Source organism: Thalia democratica, chromosome 6 (genome assembly GCF_965202585.1).
Source record: "Thalia democratica chromosome 6, ktThaDemo2.hap1.1, whole genome shotgun sequence".
In the NCBI taxonomy this organism is placed as follows: Eukaryota; Metazoa; Chordata; class Thaliacea; order Salpida; family Salpidae; genus Thalia; species Thalia democratica.
In genome coordinates, this window is record NC_139170.1 from 51,845,735 (window position 1) to 51,867,208 (window position 21,474).

The window sequence follows — 21,474 nt, forward strand, 5'->3', positions numbered from 1 at the left end:
TTTATTTTTTGAATATTTATGTAGACAAATAATTATTTTATAAATCTAAGGCACTTTCAAGTGAAAATTTAAGTGTAAATGTAAATCGGTGGTTGTATTATTTAAACATACAACTTACTTGTCTTGACTCTACAAAAGACGCTTCAAGATGTCTTGTGTACATTCAATTTAATCTTTTTATAGCATCTAAAGTAGTCAAAATTATCATAAGATAGTTGCTATTCAATTATGTAAAAAAATATCTGATATTTAAATTTAAGCTCAGAACTTTATTTCTTTTCGATATTTGCTTAAGTTAAACTAAGCTTTGAAAAAAAATACATTATTGGCTTTTTTATAGCAGTAATTAAATGATTCTTTCTTAGTCGAGTGTGGCATTGAGGTTAGCATTAAATGAATTTTTTTAACTACCGAAATAGTATTAATATGACGTAATAATATGTATTTTTAATGCAGTATGAGTAACGTCATATTGACTAAAATTATTTTTTTACAGTTTAAACGAAACCAATCTATAAATATATTCGAGATAAAAACTTACGCAAAAAATTAAGTTTTTGCGCAAATTTTTATTTTAATATGAAAACATAAAATAAACAAGTTTACATTATGATATCACACTTTTTATGCAAATTCTTTTCGCAAACGTCCGTAACAACCCTTTTTAGCGACCGTCCGAGAGCCCCAACCCGATTTTCCGTCAGTTCGTGTTCAGATATCCGTCGTACGTCAAGATGAGTCAGCAGCAGCAGCAGTGGCTTGACCACAAAGACGACTCGCCCTTCCCGCAGCCGTCTCTCAAGTGCAAGATCATCAACCACCACCGGCTCCAGCACAAGCCGTACGAGATCCTGGTCAGGGAGGCGATCAGAAGGACCCAAGAGTCGAACTGCGGCAGCAACCGGCACCAGATGCTCAAGTACATCCTGTGCAAGTACAAGAACCTCAAGTACGTGCAGACCAAGAAGGCCCTTTCGAAGTGCCTGAGGAGGATGATGTACCGAGGATACATCAAGCAGTCCAAGCCGGGCGTGTTCCACATGACCCACGAAGGTCGCGCTCTCATCTGGACCAACGGCGTGCCGTTTGACAGGTCGGTTTGCGGGCAGCAGCGTCTCCAGATGGAAAGGAAGGAGGCGAAGAGGAAAGCGCACCAGAAGCTGCACAAGATCGTCAAGAAGCACTGGAAGCCAAAGAGCATCCCGTGGAGGACACCGCTAAGGAGGATCAAGAGAAGAAAGAGGAAAGCGTGCGGCAGAATCTTGCATCAAATGCGCGCGTCGCCAGACAGGAAATGCCCTCCCAAGTCGGCCAAGCAACCCGTCATGAAGAAGTCGAAGAAGGCAGCCAAGAAGGCCGCGTGCAAGAAGCCTGCAAAGAAAGTGGTCAGGCAGAAAAAGGGGAAGAACGTCGTCGCGTGCAAGCCGAAGAAGGCCGCTCGCAAAACGAAAAAGATTTCTTGCAAGCCAAAAAAAACTTCCTGCAAGCCAAAAAGTACTGCGTGCAAATTAAAGTAGCTCAAAAATCAAAAATAAAATCTCGTTGAAAATTGTTGTTCTTTTATGTAGTTTTCTTCTATTAGTTCTAAATCAGTCTTCTATCTATTGAAAGAGCTAATACATGATGTTTTAAAATACTTTACGTTATGTGGAAAACTTGTAACTAGTTAAATGTTTTTTTTTGCTTTAAGACCGATTTAGAAAAACTTAAAACTTAGCCTGGTATTTTAACAAAGTCTTTTTACGTTCTTAGATTTGTACAACACCTTGTCGAACTATTTTAAATTAGTATTTAATAAATTTTATTTATAAAGCTTTATATAGGTTTTAAGTATTTTTTGAAGAAAGCGTCTTATGTGACTTAAAATTCCGGGAAACGTAATTAAGTATTTTTTCAATTTAGTTTGAAAACATTAAAACAAAACTATGTGTTACAACTATTATATACATTTTTATACTAGAGGTGGACAACTTTTCTAGTCAACGTGCCAGATTTACCAGAAATTACTACTGTGTACTAGAAATAAAACTAAGCGAAAAATATTAAAAAGCTCAATTCTGTATGATTTGAACAATAATTTTAAAGCTGAAAAGTGTTTCGCGTGCCAGAAATCTTTATTAGCAAGCTGTATCACGTTAAAAACCTCTTTATACTGTTTTTTATACTTTTGTTCTTTTTTATCATTTTGTTTAACAATTCAATGAATAAAAAATAACAATTTTGTAAACACAAATCATAGTTTTAGATATTAATATTGTTGTTTGTAAGCATAATGACCTCAAGATCTATCTTTTAAAAGCATAATTTTGATATTCTACCAGGTTAGATTGTATGTAAATAAAAACTACTTAAATAAGTTAATAAACCATGTATTTTTTCATTAGAAAATAAATATACAGCATTTACGACATTACCAGTTCTAAAGAGGACTTTTTTAATGGCTGAAAAGTCTTCTTGGGTAGTAAGCTAAGAAATAAATTCTTATATCATAGTTTTTCAAAGAGCCTTGCACGCTACTTTTATGCGTGTCAGCATATGTGTTTATGTGGGTTCCACCTGAGTCGCAATGAAAACTATATTTCATGGACTTATTGCAATCTTGTTTTTTAAAAGTTTTTTTATGTTAATACTTTTAATCGGTTCCACAAAACACTATTATCTAAAAATTAATCTGCAAAATTAGGTTATTAGTTTTAGTTAGCTGTTTTTTTAAATCTTTAACATAGTATGCTGCCAACCTCTACATTAATTCTACAATGTAAAGTACAGGTAAAGGTTTTCAAAAAAGGAAGTGACTAGTAAAGGCCGTAATGCCATAACTTGAAACTATATTCTGATGTTCATGATGAAAGAAAAAAAAGGCTTCCGGGTTTATTTTTTGAAAAATTTCATTGGAGGGAGCCATTGCTTTAATATTTTCTTTAAGGGGAACAAAAAAAAAATTGGAAAACCCTGGTATTGGTAAAGTCTACAGCTTAAAAAAGTCTATGCATACTCTTGAGCCTATTGCGTGTATTATTAATACTATTAAACCACTTATATCGGGCATATTATACAATTTTACTTATTTTTTTTATATTTATTTGTACCTAAAACACGAAATTTACTTAGAACTAGCTGAGTGACGTAGGACGTAGCTTGAACAAGTTTGTAGATCTTTAACATTTATTGCTGTCATTAAGTGAAAACTTAAAAACAAAATCATTTTATATAAAAAATACAAGTAAAAAGTTTTTAAAGAAAATAAAACGCAAAGATTTGTTCAAACTACGTCCCTGGAGTGCTGTAAGCTTAGTATTGTTTTTGAACTACTGATTCTTCCTTAGCTTCCGCAGACGGCTCTTTCTTCTGGACCGCTTCTTCAAATGCCTTTTCATCTCCTTCTACAGCCGGCTCTTGTTGATCGGAACCTGCATGGGACGATTTCTCTTCTAGTTTAGTGGCCGGTACTCGTTCTTGTTTGACTGATCGTTCTCTTTCTTCTTCAGCTGACGGTTGATCGGAGTCTACAAAATGTTTTTGCTCGATCTCTGAAGGCTGATCTTTCTCTGCTTCCTGTTGTTCCACTTCATCCAACCAATTTTCCACTACCTCCGTTTCCTGTTCTTCATCACCAAATTTTTCATTAGTTTCTTGTTCTCCTTCTTCAAACATGTCATCATCTTCCAACCAAGCATCTCCTGCACTCATTGACATTTGCTCGCTGAAGGCGTTCATAAAAACTTGTTCCGCCGAAGTTCCTTCTTCGAGCGAAACACAATTTCCTTCTAAAAAGGACGACATTTTTCCTTCTCCTTCTTCTTCTTCAAGCCACGGTTTCCTGCATTTGAAGACCCTATAACAATGTTCATCTTTAACAGGATTGTGGTAATCCACTTCCACCTCTGCGTCCCCAATGCTTTCCACTTCCACCGTCACCCCGTCTTCCCTCTTGTAACTGAGACCTTTCCTCATCCAGAACTCCCTCTTGTTCGTCTTGCCCCAGTTTTTCCCTCTGACGCGATCCAGGATCATTCCCTTCTGATCGGTTTCCACCCAAACCAGGTAGTCTTCCTCGTCCTGCCTGCTTCCGTTCAGTGCCAGGTAAAAGTGTCGGTCTGTTGAGAAGAAGTTGTTATATCAAACACTGGAAGCTAAATATTAAAAAGTTTAATGATTGAATAAATAGTTATTAGGCCTCTGGTCTTTGATATTTTATTTTGATATGTTAATAAAACTTTCTCGGTTTTTTTTCAACTCGGTAATTTTAACACTAGATCAAAGAAAGTCAAGTATCATTTTGCTTTTATGTTAACAACTGTTAACGTAGACCTGGGGTCAGTAAACTGCAGTTTGCAAAGCGAAAAGCAAAAGGACTATAAACGAAACAATTGAACTATACGTGTTTATTTGTTGGAAATAAAAAAATATTAAATTATAAACCTTTGATGTAACTCTAAAATAGACTCAAAAACTTCTTGAGTTGTTTTTCGTCTAAATGATAATCACCTATATTTAATTAGTTATAATTATTTTCAATTTGAAAACAGCTCAAAATTTTCTTAATTTTGCGTAGGCCTTTTAGTGAGCCAATTACTTGGACTATTAGTTGCCTAACTACTTGTACTACTACACGACTACTAAGTTGGCAAAGTAAAAAACTGCGGCCGGCGAGGTAAATTTCAAGTAAAAACATATCTTTATTAAAATAAATTTTGTAATAAAAGTTTACAATTAGGCATATAATTTAATAATTTTTATTTTCTAGTACTATATTTTTTACTGCCTTTAATACAACTTTTTTTGAAAATGTTATTTTAAAAACCAAGATAAAAAAAAAACTTTCCCTTGACTTACAAGTAGTAATACTTACTTCTTTGCGTTATTATATTTGGTAGTGAAGTGCATTACAATTTCTATGTATAACGCTAACAAAATAAATAAAACTTAAGAACATTAATATGTCAAATAAGCAAAAGAGTACCAGAAGCAAATATCTATATTTTACAGTCAACTTTGCGTAACATACACAATATTTGTACGGGAACGGGTCTAAATTGCGCGAAGACAAAAGTGCGCGAGGTTACTAAATTGCACGCGGGGACTAAATTGCACGAGAACAAAATTGCACGAGTGTACAAAATTGCACGAAGATACTTTTGCACGAAGACTAATTTGCACGCGGGCACAAAATTGCACGAGGGGACAAAATTGCACGAAGACTATTTTGCACGGAAGGTCGAATTTGCACGAGTTACAATTTTGCACGGAAGGTCAATTTTGCACGACAGACAGTTTTGCACGGAGGGTCAATTTTGCACAAAAAATATCAACTTAAAATAACTAAATAAAAAATATAATAAAACCTTTATGTTTTATAAAAAAAATAATAAGCATGTGCTAGTGTAGTTCATTCTAATTTAACCAGGTTTAAATTAATTTTATTTAATTTTTTTTCAATATGTAAAACCTTTTTTTTTATTTAAACTAAATTAATGTGTTTAAAAACTATTATAAATTAAAATTTTATTTTAATAAAAATAAAACTAGAATTTTATCATACTTAAAATAATCCTTATTTAAAAATAGACATGTATTGATGTAAACATAAATTATATTATAATTATACTAAATTTAAATATGAAATAAAACAAGATTAAAAAAAATATAATAAAAAAAATTTTACATGGGTAGGTGTTAAAATTGCGCGAGTGTACAAAATTGCACAAGGGGACAAAATTGCACGAAGATACTTTTGTACAGAAAAAACGAGCATACGAAATAGTGAAACAATTAAATAAATTTAGAAAAGAGAAAATCCGTCTTTTGAAATTTTTATTATGCATTGTACAAAAAGTTCTGTTACGGCTTTGTAATTCCATAAATTATACTTAAAATTGTACTTTTTGTTTTATATAAAAGTTTTAAACCTAATTTATATATCATTATTTTATATTTTTCTAAACTTTATCTTAGTTGCATCAGTATTTGCACGCGTTTTAGTCTAATTAGCTCTTAAGTTTCTCCTGCTCTGTATTTTCTCTTTATCTAACCAAGACTTGCGAAAAAGCACTGTCAGAAGCAATTTTATTTTTACATTTTTAGAAGAAAAAGGAAATATAAGCTTTAGACTTAAATGAAACAAACAAAATAATACAACAGCTACAATTAGTTAATTTCTATTTTTAACAAAAAAAAAGTTTAAACAAAACTCTTTTTTTGGTAATTGTATTTTAATAACGGTTAAAATCTAATTTTATAATCTAGTTTTTATTTTTATTTATATAATTTTTTTTGATAGAGTTTTGTTTATTATTTAAATTGTTCATTTTGACTTTTATATTTATTATTATTTCATTTAAATTTATTTAGTTATTTATTTCATTTAATTTGACTTTTTATATTAATCTTATTAACTTTTGTTTTGGACTTTTATTTAATGTATTTATTATTTAATTATAAATTTTTGTAAATCTTAAATGTTTTTTTGATTTTTTAAAACTTATTTATTATTAAGTTAGTTGATTTTTTATATTCTAACTTTTTTTTATTATTTAAAAGAATCTAATTAACATTTAATTTTTTTTTACTGGAAAATATTATTTTTTTTACTTAAAAGTACTATATATATTTTTTTATTCACTTAAATTTTTCACTATTTTATTTTTTATTTTTTACTTAATATTTTTTTCTTAATTTTTCGTTATTTAGTTATTAAATTTTATAATTCAGATTTTTTTATTTTTTTGAATAATATGTAATTTTGTTTCGTATTTTTTATTATTAAGTTATAAAATTTTTAACTCTCTTTTTTTTTTAATTTTTTTAATTTTTCGTTATTTAGTTATTAAATTTAATAACTCAGATTTTTTTATTTTTTTGAACAATATATAATTTTGTTTTGTATTTTTTATTATTAAGTTATAACTTTTTCAATTCTGATTTTTATTTTTCGTTATTTAGTTATTTAATATTATAATTCAGATTTTTTTTTTGAATATTATATAGTTTTGTTTTGTATTTTTTATTATTAAGTTATAAATTTTTTAATTCTTATTTTTTTATTTTTTAAATATTATTAAAAGTTTCGTGCAAAATAGTCTTCTCGTGCAATTTTGTCCCCTCGTGCAAAAATGTCTACGCGCAATTTTGACCCGTCCCTGGGAAGGAAACAAAACCCGTGCAAAATTGACCCTCCGTGCTAAATTGTCACTCGTGCAAAAATGACCCTTCGTGCAAAAGTGTCTTCGTGCAAAAGTGAGCCTTCGTGCAATTTTGTCTGCGTGCAATTTTATCTTCGTGCAATTTTATGCTCTCGTGCAAATTAGTCATCGTGCAAAAGTATCTTCGTGCAATTTTGTGTTTTCGTGCAATTTTGTCCCCTCGTGCAATTTTGTACGCTCGCGCAATTTAGACACCTACCCTATTTGTACATTGTTTAGAGCTGTAATTAAATTAAAGTTTATAACAAAATAGTTAGATGTATTGAAAACACTTACCTGAACCAATACGACGATAGAAAATATATGCTTCTACGTAATCGTGTGTAGGAAAACTCATATTTTATTTTTATTGTACACTGTAAAACATTACTAGTTTTCAAAAGTAAACACTAAACTTGCTATAAATAAATACTATATATTATTACTGATTAGTAATGTTACACATCTAAGACAGGAACTAGTAAACTATTTCTTAACAGAAAAATCTACAATTTGTATTTAATTTAGTATATATTGTTATAAATTATACTTTTTTTATCAAAGACTAACAAATATGCTTTGAAATTTTTACGATGAACAATGTTAAATAAAATTAATTTTGTTATTGATTTTTATTCTACTTTTTTACAACTTCAATCTAAACTATTTTTAAAACTAAAATTTCCAAAAAAGTAACAAAACGTACTTCCAATAATAAAGTCAATTTGTTAATACATAATCAGTTACTTACAGAAATTATATATATTAATGACTAGAAACTAACTAAAACTTTAAGCATTTAGACTTTGACTAAATTCACATACAAAAGATATGATTTTATTAAATTAAGTAAAGTATCTCAATAGATTTTTATTCCTTGATTAAATTTTTTATGATTATTTTTTATTGCTAATTTTATTAATTTAAAGACATTATTACAGTAACTTTTTTAATTTTTTGACTTGAAATCTAAATATTTAGCAGTAAGTTTATCAGTTAATTAAATTATTGAGCTGTATAGTTAAGTGTTAATTAAATTGTACTTTAAAATACAAATCAGTTGTAAAACATTGAAAAATCAGTGTAAAAAGAGTTTGGTGGTTTAAAAATTGATATTTTGAAACTTTTATCTTAAGTTAGATGCTAAGTTTAAAAAAAATTTGAAATGTCACTGAATTAATGCCGCCATCAAGTATTTTAAGTGACAAATATTAACTAAGTTTTAGTGAGCTGTAGCAACTAAAACCTGGTTAAACTAAACAAACTAAATATTTAGAACAATCTATTAGTCTAATAATTATGTGTGGTCTGCCTCAATTTAACCACGTTTTTTTAAGTAAAATGCATCTCTTTTTTTCTCTTAGTATAGTTTCAGCTGGACAAATTTTTTCAATTTCGTTATCTCAAAATCTTTCTTCTCTAATGGACTCTCATAATTAAAAGACTGAAGTTGTTTTATGGCCTCTTGTACAAAGCTTAGACTAGTATTATTTATAAAAGCATGTTGCATATTATGATCAACTATGTCTTTTAAGTTACAAGTACCCCCTATGATATTTTGATTAAGCTGTACCTCCGAGTTTTTTGTCTAATATTATCTTCTGTAATCTATTGGTTTATAAAAGAATTGTCTAAAATAATTTTACTTTGAATGATGTGCCACTTGTTGAAATTTTGAGTTTTGAGTGGCTTATTTTCCTTGATGGTGTAGAGATTATTTTTATGTATCTCTGTATTATTTATTTGTTTCTTGAAAGATTAGTTGTTCTCACCTTTAAAGGACATGTAGGGTTAAGGTGTTGGTATACTCATAATTCAATACCTAACTTATTTTATTACTATATTATAAATACTAGAAGCTACTTAGGTCCACTTAATATAAATCAGATAACACAAGTTAAGCATTGTATCTGTTATACAAATGAACCACAGAACAGTGTTACAACAAAACTATTTCAAAATATAAGTAACTTTTATAAAAAAACATGGAATAAACAAAACTTAATAACAGTTTAAGTTAAAAATAATTTAAAACTTCAAATAATGTTAACTATAAAATAACTAAAGAACTTTAAAACAACTAAATATTGTTAAGTAAAAACTCTTTATACTTTAATAATAAACCTAAAAAATACATAACATGAAGTTCTAAAAAAGGTCTAAAAATAACTTTTAGCAATATGTTAATACAAACTCTATATCTAATAATAACACCAGTCCACAAATCTTTGCAATTTTTATGTGCAATTACACGCTTCATTGGTTGAGCTTATTTTGTAAAACTCAACCTTCAATATTTAAAAAATAAACATTATATCAATGGAAGAGCATATGAAAAATGCATTCCAGTACTTTTTATTTTACATTTAGGTATCTTAATTAAATTATTTTTTTAGCTTTAATCTTAAATCTAATTTCATTAATTTATTTGTAATGTACATATGATAGTACAAAAGAATCTAAAAAAGACAAAATATCTTTGAGTTTTAGCCTGATGCCAAGTTTAAGAATTTCTTAAAAAGCTTTATAGTAACTTCTTCACCAATAACTCGAAATGACATACCTACAACAGTTTTTAGTAGGTTGACCACTGGTTTGTAAGAAATTTCTTCCAGGTTTTCTAAATTTCTTATGTGTTTTTGAAAGTTTAGTTTTTGGGCTTGTTTTTAGTTTATAGTTAAGTTAAAAGTCAAAAACTATGTTAAAGTTGCATAACAGTATTGGAAATTACTGTATATTTGTTAATTAAGTAAAAACTTTTGTGATGAAAAAATATATTATCAATATGCTAGATTTATCACATGTAATTAAAATTTTACTATTTAAAGTGTGAAAAATGTTTACTATTCCAGGGTTTTCAAGGTTTTTTTTAGCCTAAATTGTCAATTTCAAGGTTTTTCCTTTTTTTTCTTAGGATTCCAGGTTAAGTGGTCACCCTGTATAAGTTAATAGTACAAAGCAAAAAAAAAGAACAAAACAAAACAATAAAAGTTTTTCATACTATAAACCGTGAGGAAATAACTTAAGAATAGCAATAACTCTTTAAATGAAAAAAAAACTAAAGTTTACTGAACTTTAACTAAATTTCAACTAAATAATAAACTAAGATGAATTCTAGACTAAAGACATAAAATTAAACATTTTTTAAGTAAAATTGCATTATCAAATTTAAACTATTAGTGAGTGACCACTGTACAACCACATTGATAAACCAAGGTTTAAATTTAAAGCTAACTTTAAAATTAAATGATACTTAAAATTATTCTATACTACTTGTAAAAACTAGGCATGACTTTTGGTGGTTATATTTTACATTAAAGAACTTATCAAACACTAAAAAATAAAAAAAAACTTCATATTTTAGAAAATACTTTAAACGTGGTAAAAGCTTCTACACAAGAATTTAATCTAAAAAAAATGTACTATAAGAATACATAACTTAATCTAGAATCAACTACTTGGAACTAAAATCAAAAATTTTAAGCAATAAACATTATCTAAAACAAACCCTTACAATAAACAATACAAAAACAAATAAATTAAGTTCTGGAACTACATCTGGAAGGTGCAATCACACTGTGGCTAGTTTATTAAGCTATTTTTAAAAAGTGTAAACTTGCTTTTAATTAACTCGCTTTCTGGTTGACTGGTTTCTAATATTTGGTGTTTAACTAAATGGAACAGCAGTGAAACTAGTAACACATTACATAGTCTATCATCTAAATTTATACAATCTTTACCTTAATTGTTAACTTAAGCAAGTTAGTTTAGTACTTTTCTTTTCAAACACGCTGTTTTATATATAGTTTTACAGTTCAACCATAAAGAATTTGTTATTTAATACTATTTACAGCTGTTTTTAAGAAATGCATTTAATTTTTTTTGATACTTCTTATCTTTTGTTTAAACGTTGTATATTCAATATTTTAAGAGTTATAGTTAAATACACGCATATCTATTTCATTGGGCGCTGCCCACATTTTATTAAAATTAAAAATATATTGTTATTAAATATTTGCAATCATCAAATTATTTTTTGAACTAAGATATGTTTGAAAACCTGTTTTGAAATAACTTTTGTTGTTAGTATAACTCCCAATGCTCTACTTCAATGTTACACTTATCATAAGTTTTCGATTATTTTTAAAATTAAAGGTTATTTCTTCCTACTGTGTGTTAATTATCTTTTCTGAAAAGAAACTTATCTCAATGTAACAAATGTTGTTAGATTTCTAGGAGATACTTGCTACACAATAATTTAAGCTTACAGTTTTGGTTCAATAAACAAACGTTTATGTAGTATTCAGAACGCTATTTTTCTAAAATTCCGGTAACCCTTGATGAAAGAAACTTCTACAAAATAATGATTTGAAGCGGCAAGCATTTATTCGGTATTCGAAATGAAAAATTTAGAGTATTAGTAGAGTAACGACATTGGATGGTATAACACTATGAAGCAGAAATAAATAGTAAATTAGAATTTTGACTACTAACAAAAGCTTGGTTTTTGAGTTTAAAACAACGAGTGGCTATTGTGGTTTTGTGTAACCAAATAGATTAAAAATAACTACCCAATTCTGAAGCTTGGTTGTCCATTACGGGTAGCAATGAATTTAAAAAGAATAATAAGCAGGGTCGCATTGAATAAACCTTCTGGTAGCCTAGCAGCTAGCTGCTTTGTTTTTTTTTATTAATTTTAGACTCAACTCGTCGACAAAGAAATGTAACGATCGAAATGTCAGAAAAATTTTATAATTGTTACAGTCAGGTTTAAAATTATCAATTTGCAGAAGTCTACAACAACACAACTGAATTGGAAGTCCATAAACAATGAGTTGTGAACACTAAATAACGTTTGTTTTTTGTTTTAACTAAAAATAACATGCTCGAGTGGTAGAGTAGCGGTTTGCTGATACAAACTTAGTAATTTTGCTGTAAAGTAAATTTTAATTCAAAAACTTCACGACATTTACTTTCTAAAGTGTTTTAAATTAGAAATAGTTTTTAATTCATTAAAAAAGTTATACTTGATGTACTTCAATAAATGGTTTATATTAGAACAAATGTCTAGTCGACAAGATGTGTTAGCAATTTGTAGATGACGTGCAAATATTATCTTTTAAATATCTGTTTTTTAGATCGTTTTACTTTTGTAAAATTTTACCATAAACAATGTTTTTATACAAATGCACAAGTTATAATAATTTAAATGAAACTTACAAAACAGTTTGCTCTCAACTTAATTTATGATTATAAGTTTTTTTCGGACGTGTTTATATATATATATATTCTTTTTTTTATTATTCAAAACTTAAAATTTAGTAGCGGTTCAATTCTGCCTGCCGGCCGTATTTTGTTCTGATACAGGGTTTACCAAAAATTTTTACACAAGGTCCCATTCTAGAAGCTAGAACGCCCACTCCAATAAACTTCTCTAAAAATATAATCATAAATACGCCTAAGACCTTTTGCTCTTAGTCGTCAACTCTAGCGTATCTAGTGTAAGTTTCAAATTATTGCCTCCTCTTTACTGGTAACGACCCCCCTCCCCTTTCGCCTTTTGCAGCTTATAGCTCTTTTTAAGAAATCACTTTTTATAACATACTTAATTGGATGAAAGCCTAAAAAATATATATTTATTCATCTGATTTATTTAAGTTTTAGCAACGCGTACAACGTGTTAAGTTAGTTTAATTTTTTACTAAAGTGTTGTAATTTATACAAATAAACTTTATAATAAAAATCTCAATTTATTATGAAATACATCAACTACATTACAGTAACCTTTGATTAAATAAGTCGTTTTTACTTTGTATGGGTATTTATTTATTTAAACTAACTATATTGCTTTTAAAATCTTATTAACACGATGATCAGCACGAAATCGAATATTTTAAAACAGTTTAAAGCTGTTTTTCACGTTAAAATAATATCTAGAGCATGGTTTCCCAAATTGGGCCATTTTTCAAACATTTAGGGGGCTATGAGCTGAAAAGGGAGGGGGCATTAAAGGAGAGTTTATAACTAGATATTAATGGGGAAATTTGAAGCTTGCGCAAAACATTCTAGAGTTAATGATGAAGAGAAAAAAAGGAAATAGTTCTTTGGAGAATCTAGTAGTTTGAATCTTATGCTAGGTTTTATGGATTTTTTATTAAAAATTTTTATCAGAAGGGGCCATAACTTTTTTTTTATTTGTCAAATAGGACCTTATGAAGAAAACTCGGATTTGGAGCGTGATCAAACTTTGCTTGTTAAGTTTTCAATCAATAAAATAAGTTTAATGTAAACGTTCTGTACTTTATTAGACTGAAAATACTTTTAGCTAGGTGATAAAACATACGCAATTTAATATTTTTAAAAATGTTAAAATTCTTTATGAAAAACTTTTATTTTATGAGATAAAAAAATTAAAATGCTGTTTTTTATTGCTTATCAAAAATTAAAAGAAAATCTTATTATATACTATTCACTTTAAGTCAAAAAAAATAAAGAAAAATTCAATTTATAAAAACGATCTATGATTACAGTTAGTTAAAAAAGGATAAAAATATTTATAAAAACTAAGTGTTCTAAAAAAGAGTAAATTTATTAACTAATTAAAACAAATTTTTAAAGCAGGATTTAAAGCTGCCAAAAAGTTTGTAAATAATTGTAAGTTTAAGCTGGTGTATATATATATTTATATATAGAAAATAAGGTGATTGTTTAAACTTAATCACTTTCTACAGAGCCCTTTTGAAGGGCTTTTAAATAATTTATGAGTATAATTCAATTTTTTAAAATTCTATAACATATGTTTCATAAAGGCAAAAAAGATTGTCTTTAATCCTCAACTAGTTCGAATTAACAAAAAAGCACTTTGGTAAACAAAATTACTTAGTAATTTTGTTTACCAAAGTATTCATTTAATTAAGTTTGCTAACTTGTTAAAATATTTTAGTTATTCTACAAAACCAAAAAATTATAACATTTGTGAAAAGTTATGATGTAATAAATCTTAGTTTTAAAACTGTAATGAAAACTATTTATACAGTGATTTGTTGGAAACTAGGATTTTATTGATTAGTTAGTACCATAGCTTTTACTAGATTAAGATACATGAAGGTTTGACAACTGAATAACTTTATTCACTGTAACTATAACATTGATTTACAGTTACAGATTATTTATATACAAGGTCTGTACTTCAACATGGGAAGTTTATCAGACGATTCGGAAAGAGACCCTGATTTTAATGTAAAGTCAAAAGTTGACCTTAACTCAAGTAAGGCCATTGGAAAATCTTACTCAAAAAGGGTAAGAATACAGGACATTTAGTTTGAATTATTGCTTTTTTTTTAAATTAAATGAACTAAATATTTTTTTGATTCTTATAAATTAGCTAACCATAAATAATAACTCTTTTGTGAAACCTATTGCAACTATAACTAACTTGGTTTCAGAGTGAATCCTAGTGATGAATAAAATTTTTTAACTTTTGTAATTTCATCTAATTAAAATCAGCGAAACTTAAACAGCATAACCTTTTTATTTTATGAGTGTCCTCATAATAAAGAAGTTTTTATTTATGTAAAAAGTAGCTTTTTTTTTGTAGGAAAATACAAAACAAGTTATTATCTTTTTTTTTACTATTCACAACTGCTCATCGTGAAGACCATTTGTCTAAATTACGAAATTAAACGGTTTTACTAATATGTTATAACTACTTTTTTCTGCAGTCGTCTAAAAAAAAATCAAATAAACATTCAGTCAATAGACCATCTCGTCAAGTTCGACGAAGTACATCTTCTCGTGAGACACAAACAAACAAACCTGTTGGAAGTATAAACGCTGCTATTGGTAAACGTGAGTCCCGAGAATCTCCTTATGTTACTCGGTCAAACAATAAACAGAAATCAGAAAGTACAGAATTAAAAAAACCTACGTTCAAAATGACTGTTAACAGTATTAACTCAAATAAATCTCAAGCGGAGGGTAATAAAAGTGATAAGGAGCCGGAAAACTCTCCACTAGTAAATAATGAAAGAAATGTAGATTTAAAAATGTTTAAAGGAAAAAAAATTGCTCTCAACCAATCAGATCTCAACCGATCAACTCTCAACAAATCAGCTCTCAACCGATCAACTCTCAAAAAATCAGCTCTCAACCGATCAACTCTCAACCAATCAGCTCTCAACCGATCAGCTCTCAACCAACTAGCTCCCAAACGATCAACTCTCAACCAAACAGCTCTCAACCAATCAGATCTCAACCGATCAACTCTCAACAAATCAGATCTCAACCGATCAACTCTCAACAAACCAGCTCTCAACCGATCAACTCTCAAAAAATCAGCTCTTAACCGATCAACTCTCAAAAAATCAGCTCTCAACCGATCAGCTCTCAACCAATCAGCTCTCAACCGATCAGCTCTCAACCAATTAGCTCCCAAACGATCAACTCTCAACCAATCAGCTCTTAACCAATCAGATCTCAACCGATCAACTCTCAACAAATCAGCTCTCAACCGATCAACTCTCAACCAATCAGATCTCAACCGATCAACTCTCAACAAATCAGCTCTCAACCGATCAACTCTCAACAAATCAGCTCCCAACCGATCAACTCTCAACCGATCAACTCTCAACCAATCAGCTCCGAACCAACCACCTCCCAACCAATCACCTCCCAACCAATCACCTCCCAACCAACCACCTCCCAACCAATCACCTCCCAACCAATCACCTCCCAAACGATCAAACTCAGAAGAACTAGTATATACTGCGGACCGGAGTTTAGCTGAAAAAATTGGCGACGCTAACTTTGAACGTCTTCAAGCTTTCACTTGTCCCATGCACCCGCAGTATATCAGCTTCGAGGAATTTTGTAATGGGACGAACGCTTTCATTTGTCAGTTTTGTGGACAGTAGGAAGGAATGTTGTTTTTGTTTACGTTGTTTCTAGTGCTTGGTTGTTTTTGTATTTTATAAGTTATATTGCATTTTTTGTCGCAGTTTTCAATAAAATGTATAAATTATGCTGCGTTTGATTAACTATAAAAAGTTAAGTTTAAATGAAATGAAAGTTTTATACCAAGTCTATAAACTTAAAGGTTTCATATTTATGTTACTTGCCATCTTTAGTGATAGTTTTACACGAAGTTTGTTGGATGATTTAAAGTTTCAAAGACATCATTAAGCGCCTGGGCGATAAAGTTAATGTATTTAAGTTTTAAAGCGAATTTGTCTAACAATAAAGGAAGAATTGTTTTCTGTCAAATGGGCGAGCCCTCGTTGAAGGTTGTGTGATAAAGAATATTAATCTATTATTAATTTCAACTTTAAATACTTGAATTGACAAGGTTTTGAAAAGTGAAGTTTACATTATAACTCTCTTGGCTAAATTCCTGTTTTAAATATTTTTCTGAAAATAAAATTTTATAGGTATACATTTAAATAGTTCTTATAAAAACCACCATGTCTTAAATAAGTAGAATAATGTTTTAAAAATGTTGTGAACTTAGATATTTTAAGTTAATCCTTCAAACAACAAGAATAAAAACTTAATTTTTAAAAGTAATTTTTTATAGAAAACATGGTTTTTAATTAACTGTATAACAACATAATTTATAATGACTAAATTATAAAATTATGTTTGACTTATTGATATGTCAGTGGTAAAAAATACAGCAAAATATTTTCTTGTTTGACTTGAGACGTTTCTATTAATATGCAGTTGCGTTATTAGTAATAAATTGCAATTTTTTACTTTTTTTTTTATAATAAGTGATGTTGAAACTAAGAAAATATGCTTTACGTTCATTACTACAAATTTGGAAAGTAATACAATTTAGCATACAAGACAGATTCAAACTAACAAAATAGTCTGTATCAAATTAATATACAGCTTTATCAAGTGAACTTTTGAAATTTATTTTGTAATTTTTGGTGTTGAGATTTTAACCTTGTGAGTGTTTGCCGAATGACGTGTCACCAAGGGTTTTATATTTATTTTATGATATTTATTTTTTTATGGTAAAAAAACATCAGTTTCAAACTCTACCCCTTGCAACGATAAACGTTTTATGGGGGAAATTGAGTGTATTACATCATTTTTAATTTTACCTGCCCCAGTAAAACTTAACTTTGACTATTCAAAAATAAAATAAATAAAAACTCTTGGTGACACGCCATTTGGAGAACACTCACCAGGCTAAAGTCTCAACTTTTAAAACCACAAAGTGTGGGAAAATCATGAAGCTCAAATCCCCAAGTAAGTGTTCACCGGCGCTACAATAAAAAAATCACACCAACAATCCAATCATGTGATCACCGCCACCACAGTGAACTCACAATCAGTTGTTGAGAAAATGCATAAAACTAGTATCATAATAAATACATTAGCATTAAGTAACTATCTTAAAGCTTGATAACTAACTGTTTTACTGAAATGGTACTCAGAAAAAATTAAAAATTAAATTAAGTTAAAAAAACTATAAGAAAAAATGCAGTTTCTGAATCTTGTATTGGTTAGGTTAATATTAGTCTAATAAAAGTAAGAAGAAACAAATTTATAGTTATGCTGTAGTAATTAATATATACAGCTAACAAATAAAATATAACAAAACTGGAAAACAACAAATAAACAATCACGCACAAACATACAATATATTTTCCCATCAACAGACCAAAACCAGCCAATCATGATCAGAGTAAACAGACAAAATTGACTATACACATATTAAGAGAAACAGATAAGAAACAACAACCAAAAGCAATTTATAAAAATCTACATGTAACACAAATTACTCAACCACAGCACTCAAAACCTACTCAGTATACTGGCTTAACAAAACTTTTTTGTAACTATATTTAAACTAATTTTTTTTTAGGTTTTTATAAATTTCTGGATCTTTAAACCACAACTTTTCAGTAAAGGGTTAGGATTCGTTTTTGTTTTAGTTAGTTATATTTTTTTATTAGTTTATAGACAGATTTAGTTTGTAATTAAAAGGTAAATTTCTCTTGATAAATTTAAAGATAGGCTAGGTAGAATTACAAGTGATGAGCTCCAAACTCACTTGCTTGACCTTCAGAAAACGTTTATTGTTGCAGAGGGGAGAGTAAGTTCTGATGTTTTTCTAACATTAAAAAACGTTCTATATTAAATTCAAATGAAAATATGATCAAAAATATGACAGCACCAATGGTAAGTCAGAAAGTCTGTATATATTTATTAAGAATGATTTATGGTTGAATTATTTATTTCTCTAATATTATTTATGAAATGTTTTAGAAAGTTTGAACTGACTTAAAGTAAATTGTTATAGTTTTATTGATATGGTAAAAAAAACTAGTTTCATTTTTACTTAAGTGAAAATGCTAAAATTATTTTAAAAACTGTTTGTTCCGCTAAATTTATTTATAAATTAAATTAATAATGTTCTTATCATATATTTAACTTTGAAATCAAACTAAAAGTGATATTAAGTAAGTTAATAATAATATTACTCGTTTAAAGTACAAAATTTTATTGGTTCATAAATGATATATCATGTACACTTTTTTTTTTTAACTTTTAACTTTGCAAAAAAAATAAAAATCTTTCTCATAGTATTAATATTGCATTGTTACAGTTTATAACAGTGTTTCAAAAACGGCGATAAAGTTAAAGTTAATGAATATCTAAGTTTAAATTAAAGTTGTCTAACAATAAAGGGAGAATTATTTTTGCCAAATGGGCGACCATGAAAATGAGGTTGAAAACCCTGATTTATAGCAACAGAACAACTAGTTTTTATTTGTGCAAAACAAAAAGTATTAAAAAAAAATATTCGTAAACTTACAGTGTACATTTTTCTTAGTAAGTACTCTTTAATATTTTACTTCAGAAGGGTTGTTACAATTTATTTATAATAATAGTTTAAATACAAGTATACAGTACAAAAACTTAAGTAATGTACAATAATCCTTAAGGTTTTTCTTTAACCAAAGTCTTATTTTATAAGCAGCATTTGAAGCAAAACTTAATCAAATTTTTAATAATAACTTTTGGTTAACGTTTTCTTTATTATGATAGTATAGAGTTTTGTTTAGTTTAAGTGTGTGGAAATATAACTAAATTACTACTGTTTAAAAACTATTTTTTGAATTTGTTTAAAGTAATAATCTTAATCATGACAAAAATTTCAACAAAATTTTCTAATTGCTTCTTAACATTTCTCATAATAATGTGTACAAATGCATAGTCAAAAAAATTTTAATAACTGCTTTTTATGTACCGTTAAAAAACATAAAAAATTATAAAAACTTTTACATGGTATTGAAAAATCGCACAAATTAAAAAAAGAAACTAAGTATTTAAATTTTTTTAAACAGAATCACATGCTCATTTTGCAATGTTATTTCATTTCTTAAAATGAAAGTTACTTAACTTATGTCTAAAGTGAAAGTGTTGATTTAATTAGTTATTACATTAAATATATTTTGTTTTTAATAATTTTTAAAAATTAAAAAAGTCTTACGCTAGAAACAGCATATTAAATTTTGTTACATCATGTAATTTAAACAGAATCCATTGATGGGTCAGCTTATCATAACCTGTATAAATTATTACATTTGCATTAAAAAACCTATCAAATTGTAAAAGAAACTTCCACTGTGTATTGCCATTGATGAGTCAACTCATTATGACGTAGTAAGACTTACTATGACGTAACAGAACACGTGCTAACGTTTGTTTATACAGTCTGGTGAAATTTGAAGTTAAAAAAAATTACTCAAAAAATACTTTTTTACATATGGGTTTATAAATTATTATACTTCGTTTTCAATTCATAGTTTACTTAGAAAAATAAACATAAATAAAAACTAAGAATAAATACTTATAACTAAGAAATATTACAAAATTGTTCTTACCAAACATGTGTGCTTTAAAATTATAAAAGTGTGTTTTTTTATAGTTTACTTGATAAGTAATTTTGCTTGGAATTCAATTAAATATGATAGTTAAAATAGTTTTATTTTAAACTTAAAATCAATAAAAATACGCTTTTATAACATTTATATGCTAAAACACGATAATGACTATATTTAAATTACTTTTTTTATAGTAAAATAAAAATGAACAATTAAAACGATATTTAACATATACATACTGTTCTGAATTCTTATCACTTTAGCTTTACAACCATTTAATTCTGAAGACACATTAAAATAACAAGATTATAAATTGAAAAACTATATGCAAAAAAACCAATTGTAAGTGTGAATGTTTATTGAGAAGTTTGCAGAAAGCACACATAGAATAAACAGTGAAAATGTGTAAATCGACGGGTGAAATTATTATCAACAAACTAATTGAGAGTAATTCAGAAAATAAAATAGAAAGATTGTGTAAGCATATTTAATCTGAAAACTGAAAACTATTTTATTAAACGTTTAAACAAGTTCTCATATTCTTTTAAACCACATATACACTTATTGTTTACACTTTAATATCCGTAACTTTCAATATTAATATAATACTGATAGTTTTAGTAGCAACAATCTCTTATTTAAAATAACACAAATAAATTACGCAAGTCACTTTTAACCGATCCCTATACAACAAACATTGAGTTTACATAACTGCACTGTTGTTTACTAACTTTCAATTGTAATGTAAATACAATGTATTATTTGCAAATATATTATTACCACACAGTAATTATGCAAATAAAGTGGTTATTGTTTATAAAAATTTATTATGTAATTTTAAAAGGGAACCATATGTAGGTAGAATTAAGTATTGGTTAATGTTAAGCTTATAAAGAATAGAATCAGAGAGGAAGTTAAGTAGATGAAAAAGTTTATTCGTAATTGATAAATAAAACATTTTACTTAAATGTTTAGTTTTAGATTAGCTTGATGAGTTTCTATCTGAAAACTATTACCAATACACATAAAAAGTAAAAATAGTACATAGACATAACAAGACAAATCAACAACGTAAATTCAGATCTTCATCAAAATAACAAATTGTGAAAATGTGTGGAAATAATATAAAAAGACATGCAAAACACTGTACAAACTTAACAATTTTCAAAACTAACTTTTAAGAAAATTTTTTCAAAGGTTTAGATATATACTACGATAAAATATATGTGCAAGGTATTGTGTAATTTTTTGTTATGAATTCTACTTGAAAGAAGTTATATTTAAATCAATTTTAGCCATTAGTTTTGTTTACGTAAAAGTAACTCCTACATAAAGAATTTAGCAGAAAAATAAACAATTAACTTTCGACAATTTCTAAACATTTTCTTTTATTT